Raw genomic sequence first — 7238 nt, 5'->3', positions numbered from 1 at the left:
AGCTATCTATCTTGTCTCTATGTAGTGCAGGCTCTATTTGTATCCGCATATTCTCATCGCTTTTATTGTTGATTGTATTTTCTATGCTTTCATTCGTTGCCTGCCCAGGGACTACAGATGAAAATTAGCCTTTCTGGCTAACTCTGGCATATTTTCAGAAATGTTATTAATATGCACTGTCCCTGTCAAATAAAGTAATTAAAAAACAAAACATAAAAGCTGATCACCACCTGGTGGTAAGTTGGATCAGGTGGCAGGGGATGCTGCTGGACAGACCTGGGAGATCCAAACGAGTAGTGGACTGGGAATGTCTGGTGGATGTGCCTGGTGACACCAGTGGTGAACCTATTAAGTTGCTATAATATAACTACAGCCATGCACCTGTTATATTTGACTTCTATTAAGTAAAGCTTTAGAATTTAGGCCATAGCAGCCAAGATGGCATAAAGAAACCATTCTGTATTTTTCAGTGCGTTTGTTTGGTAGGATACCAAATTGTTGCAATCATCACAAGTATATAAAGTTCCAGACCTCTCAGGCAGAAAGAGAGCACCTGCATAGGCTATTAAGGCTCTTTTAGGCTATTAAAAGACAATATAATTAGTCATAATTAAAATAGCATTGAAAGGACGTCTTAAGAAATTTCATGTTGCCCCCCTCTTCCTCTACAGTCTGATGTTGTAGATAATATAATGATCATGAAGGTGCAGTATCAAAACCGCAAGAAATACATCAAATTACAAGCAGCTGATTTTGAAGAATTCATTTTGAAGGTAAACTTCCCAAATGGTATATGACTAACCAGTAATTCAAACTTAGTTTAAGTCATTGTATTGTATAATTGAAAGACTTTGTCATGCCTTTTTTTCTCTTAACCTCATCACATAGTGAGAGAGAATTTCTCCATCCCTGTGGACAAAATTACTGTGGAAGATGATTCTGGCACTGAGATGGATGGAGCAGTATTTGCAGAATTATCCTCTCTGGAAGGGATTTGTTTTGTTATCAAGGACAGTCATGATGACAATGGCACATTTAAAAAAATAGATTGGTTTTATATTGTATTAACAGAAGTGGTCATTGGAGATGCAACCACTGCACTGACTTGATTATCTTAAATCCAGTTTTAATATCAGCATATGGCAAATTAAGACACCTGTTAGAAAAAGGTTTAACTTGAAGTAATGGGTTTAGTTGATAAGTGATTGTTTCAAAAAAGCAATGTCTTTATAGCACAAAATGTGGCATAGCAAAGGATACACTTTCTCTATTGATTCCTAATTGTTCAGTCAGGAAAGATACAAGTGAGTTTCTGATGTGGCTGAAAGCAGGGGTCATGTCCGGTGCTGAATTAAAGATTTTATCCACAATTCAACTGCAAATGAAGTGAATTCTTTATATCTTTTGTTCTGAGATTCAGGCACATCTCAGTCATCACTTCCATCCAGTTTCCACTCTGTGTACATCAGACCACCCAAGCGAATTAGAAGCGATGGAGAAGCATTGCAGAGTTTTTCAGCCAGAGAGGTAAGTTTATCATCAGGTGTCTCCATATAGATGGTGTAAATCATATTAAATTGAAATTGTTATTGTTGTCACCTTTTTGATTCATTTTATGTGCTTGAATGTTTTCTTGCCATTCAACACACAGTAAGATTTAAAAAAAAACAACCATGTCAATATGAAATCCTGACATTACATTCACAAATATCTGGAGTAAGGAAAAATGTGTCCTTTCAAGTTTCGCTTTTCTTGATCATCATTACCATCATGCTATAATGATGACTGAAACTAGTTTGCTGCCCTCAGTCTAAAGCTGAATTGCTAACCATACCTCTGGGAAGGAGGAAATATATACATTTGCCTTTTTTATGTGTATGCTATCGGAATTACTTAAGTTTTATACTGACTTCCATGTAATTCTGGAAATGTTCCTTGTGATTCAAAGAATAACTCATTCAATTTTGATAGACAGATCCAGATCCAGAGCATACTGTTTGGCCTTGTTAGAGGTATACATTGTAATAATAAGTGCCACTAATTCATTGTTGTCATCTGTGTAGCTGATAAACAGATCCTGCTGACAAAACCTGGAGGGACAACAGTGCTTGAAAAATATGAGGAGACTAGGATGCTGCGTGACAGTAGAAGACAGATGGTCTTCTTGCAGCGCACATGGTTGACACTGAGGCAAGATGATGATAGCAGGATATAGATTTGATTGTAAGGATGAGCAGAACTGTGTGAAATAAGACAGCTTGCCCCAGCAGTTAGGTGGTTACAGCCATTTAACTGAACTTTTCTTTTTTTATTTTAAATGAATGTCCATACTGCATAATGACTAAAATTAAGGGAGGTAGTCAGAAATGTGTGGAGGTGAATTAGGGGTGAATTACCAGTAGTTTGTTACTAGTCACCTTGTTGGATTGTGAAAGGACATCAGCAGTTGAGATTGGAAAAAAATCAGCATGGACAGTGTTGGTCTCAACCCTGCAGTAGACTCATGTTACTGCAGTAATGAGATAATTGTCCAATCCCTATGAAGTACTATCATGTTGTTTACTCACTTGTAAGTGAGTAAACAACAATTTTCTTGTATTTTTCTTTGCAGGAGAATCCCACAGCAAACTCCTAAATTTGATTATTGATGCTCAAAATGTTCATTCAGTTACCAGTTTATTGGGTCCACCTAGATAAAACTAAGGCAGTCTAATACAGTCCCTAAATCCGCCTTTTATGAAGGTTCTAATGTTGATTTTTAAAAAAAAAAAAAAAAAACTGTTTTAGAGAAGTGCTCTCAACTTAATGGTTATTTTGGAGGCTGTAGTACTGTGCTATGTCTAAATTATATTATGTTATACAGAGAAGTGCTTTCAATATTTTGACTGCCCTCACTGATATAAATGGGGTGGGCAAAATATTAGAAATACCTCTGGTATGACATAACGCAATTAAACAGCAGAACAAACTATAGCCTCCAAAATGAGTTTCAACAAAAACTGAGCATTGTAACCTTCAGGGAGGAAGGATTTACTAGGGAACTGTTGAATTGGATTAAATTAGATAGGTGCATAGTTCTCCCCATTCATAGCATTCATGCATACTCTCCATTGCTATTGAGATCAGTGATTACAAAGTGATGTCTATTTCAGAATCACCGTAAATTCTGAGTGTTCTAATTCTAAATTATGACTATTCCGATTCCTAACTTCATTTATTATATGAACACATTGTTAAAAAGGTTACTGCTATTTGCTGATTATGAATTATGTTTCTGTCTTTGCTAAGCAATGATTTCATAATGGCTAAAGTGGCACTGGATTTCTGGCGTACCAGCTAAAGACAATTCAGAGAAAGAACGAAACTTGTGTCCCAGGATCCGAAAACACAAACTGCAGTAGGATGTGGTCCAAGACAGGAAAGGGAGCTGCCTCTGATTGGGGGTCAGCTAGATGAAGAGCATTGTAAAGAAGTCATATCCTTGATGAACCACACCAATGACAGAGAAATCATCCTGCAGAAGACGAAGGGGACCTTTGAGTATAGACAGCACCTCATCCACAACCCAATGAATCACACACACTGTACTCTCTGTGTTTCCAAGGCTGGCAGATCTCACAAGAAGATGCTAGAAGATGCAAGGTCGGGACTGGCGAAGAGGATAAATCAACCCTCTACATCTCATAGTCAAAACACCAGGCAAAAGAAATTTGTGCTTTGATCATAGCAAAATTACAGGGGAGTGGTGTTGCCAACAATGGTGTATTATCTGTTGTTGAAAGCATGGGAGAGAAGTTCATGAAAATCTTTAAGAACAACTGTTAATGGCAGTACCTGTTGAGAATCCCAGTTGAACTGCAGTGGGAGTTGTCTTCAGTAATACTGACAATCCAGGTAGTGATTTGACACGAACTCTAAATGGACAAGGTATTTTAGTGAGAAATGGAGTGTTGTTGAACCAGTGGAAATTTGCTTAAGAGTGAGATATGATTCAAAGAGAAACAAAGTATTTGGAGTATATGAGCAGGTACCAGTAAATGACACTTTCATTTATGTACACCTGTTAAAAACATTAGAGTTCATTTTCAAGAATGAGGAAATCTGTTGTCAAACTACTACTGCAGGATGTGTCTTACTGACAGAGCATCAACTCAAACAGTGTTCCTTTTTTGGGATTTTTTGAGATCAAACGCAATAGCATACTCAATACTTTGGCATACGTCAATGGATCAGATAATTTTGTGTTCAACATAATGCACATATCTAGAAGGTGTAGCACAGTATGAAGTTGTTGTTTGAATATTTTAATTATAATTTTATTTCCAATGAAAATATACTCCAATGTGTACATGCATTCAGCTATTTAGGGATAAAAAGAATCATCCAACGCACATAAACATGTTGTGCACTGGCAATGGTATTGGGCTTAATGCCAGTCAAACATTATGCCTCCCATTGATCTTCGTTGATGTTGTCCCAGAAGGTGACAGACACTGGCATCTGTTGATACTGTTTTTGCATATGATTAACATTGTATTTTCCCCATGTATTTCAGAGAGAACGACAGCATTTCTGAAAGATCTTATTGAAGAGCATCATCAATTATTTACAGATTTGTATCCTCAAAATAATTTCATCCCAAAACATCACTTCATGGTCCACTATCCTGAGTGTATATGCAAAATTGGTCCTTTATTACATGTTTGGAGTATGGATATGAAGCCAAATACAAATTCTTTAAGTCCAGCATTAAAAACTTCAATAACAGAACAAAGTCTCTTGCAAAGAAACACCAAATAGCTGTTGGCTATCATTGGGAATCACTGTCTGCCAAAGGTATTGAGTCTGAGATTCTCAAAATGAAAATACTGACTGATGTTGAAAATGGTGATTTGATTTCAGAACACTTTCAAATTGATATGTCAAGTGAAATAAGTGCCACAACTTGAGTTAAACATAATGGTACTGAATATCACATGGGTCTTGTTTGCACTGATTTTATTCATGAAATATCAGTGTTCTGTAAGGTTGTTTGCATCTTTCTGAGAAATGAAGCCTGTTTTTGGTATCAGAAATGGAGACTACATTTGTAGAGCATTTTCATGCTTTTCATGTTGTTGACCAAGCGCATAATGTTCATTACACCTCATGAGTTGCGATATTTGAAGCCCTTTGACGTCCAAATGTCTTATGGTACAGACTCATTTTTCTATGTTGTGCCACACAACTGCATTGTATGGGGCAAGCAACAGTAATGAGCTACCTCATGTTTTTGGTAGTACTACACTGCACAAGGTCACTGCAGCATTTAAAAAAAATTTTTTTTATGGGTGCTCTGTTTGTCAAATATAATGTGAAGCCCTTGTTACAGGAAATTTCTCTCATTGCAGTACCTATAGGAAGTGATTATTGCACATTGGTGAATTCATTGGTCAATTCCGGTAGACTATCTACTTTTTTACATTATTCAACAATAGTTTAGTGTAAATTTTAAGTGATTAATTGAGGGACTGTCACCACTAAGTGTTATCTGTACATCGGTACAGTGTTGACCAGTTACTCCATGAGTGTTGTTATCCATTAAATAATTTACACTATAAGAGTTTGTTAAGTAACACTGTTGTAGTGTTTATAATGTTAACTTGTTCAGTTAATGTTAATTTAACACTTTCACAGTGGTTCCCATATAAACACTGGGTCGGTGTTAATTTTAACTCCGAGGGTGTTAAATTAGTGATTTCAAATTTACAGCTTTGCCACTACCCTCAGGCCAATTTTGTTTTCTGGTAATAAGTATTAGAGTTCATTAAAGCTTAGAATTACCTTTGTTCCACTTCAAGTTACCCTGTTGTTCCCCAGTGCTTTCATGGAATCTGATTTTTTTGGTGTAGCTTTAAGTGTAGGCTATTTTCAAGTGATGACATATGAGTACTTGTGCAATATCAGAAAACTGTATAAAATACAGCAATAACGACTACATACAATCAACAGATCATAGTATTAAAAAGAATAATTGCACCGTTTAAGCAGATTTTGGTTGCAGAAAAATGGGTCAGTATTAAACTGGAAAAAGGATCTTCCAGTGAAGCAAAGAAATGTCAGGATCACACAAATTAAAACACAGATCGCATGAGGGGTTGATGTGGACCTAATCAAAGTGACTGCAAGTGGCCAAGCAAACAAACACGGTCCTTTGATGTAAGGCTGGCTTTCTTTTTGCCCCTGCTATTGAGATTAAGGAAAATGAGATTGCTTTCATGCCTTTGCAAATATCTTCATGTTAGGAATTAATTTTCCCTTGGCCCAAGATGCAATGAATAATAAATTGGCAGAAAAGTTCCCCATCTGTGAAGATGAGTAGGAAGCATGAATCTCTTGAGGGAAAACTTTAAGACCAAGAAGTCTTACTGACTGGTTATCTGTACATTGTGTATTTCGGAATATTAGGTATGAGATATACATTGTGTGGCAGGGGATAATACTACAATGTAAGTACTGCTATTACCTGTTGATTAGGCCAAAACTGTAACAAGAAGCATCAAGTGAATTGTTTTCAGGACATCAGTAATTTTATGTCTCTATATGTCTTGTACTGTATCTCACGATTATGTCTTACATGCTGAGCTCATGCTAAGAAGAAGAACATCATGGAAAAAAAGACTTTTCTCAGGATGATGCAAATTATTCTGTGAATTTTATTTCAATTCTATAGAAGCTGGATTATGCTGGCCCTTGTAGGCTTGTTAAGTAGATCTGGTGGTCAAAATGGATTTCACATTTTAATGAGCTTATAAAACCACTGGGCAGTTTGTTTTCCCACAGTAACCGTAGTTCCTGTTGTATATGCTAACTGGGATGCCATTTACCACTGTGGTTTTCATAATGGTGTGTAATTACTGTTAATTTTCACACACACATACACACACACACAAAAGTGATCTCCTGTGTTTGTTTTACTGTTCATATTAGGGCTCATTATAGAACACTGAGAGAGACCAACTATGGTGTAAGGGGACACAGAAGAGGGTACAATAGATAAAAACATGTATATTAGAAACCAAGGAGATAACTTTTCAACAACACTGAAATATTACTGCTACTGTACTTTATTTTGCATTCTTTATTCTGCACTGTACACCATAATGAAGAAAAAAAAATACTGATGACTTTGTTAACTCTAATAAGAGAACACTTTTGTCATATAGTTGCTTGCTGTGCAGTAAAAGATAGACCATTGA

At 36.4% G+C, this 7238-nt stretch overlaps 1 long non-coding RNA gene across 1 annotated transcript; it reads left to right on the top strand.

Annotated features, from left to right (window-relative positions):
- The first annotated feature begins 725 nt into the window (after positions 1-725).
- On the top strand, positions 726-5600 carry LOC122985228. The gene is made up of 3 exons (XR_006404078.1): positions 726-1527; positions 2064-2223; positions 3289-5600. It is a non-coding gene; the product is annotated as an uncharacterized LOC122985228 (long non-coding RNA).
- Positions 5601-7238: the final 1638 nt, after the last annotated feature.

The sequence above is a fragment of the Thunnus albacares genome, chromosome 7, assembly GCF_914725855.1.
Source record: "Thunnus albacares chromosome 7, fThuAlb1.1, whole genome shotgun sequence".
NCBI classification, from domain to species: domain Eukaryota; kingdom Metazoa; phylum Chordata; class Actinopteri; order Scombriformes; family Scombridae; genus Thunnus; species Thunnus albacares.
Note: the sequence above shows the minus strand (reverse complement) of the source record. Positions and strands in the feature narration are given on the sequence as shown.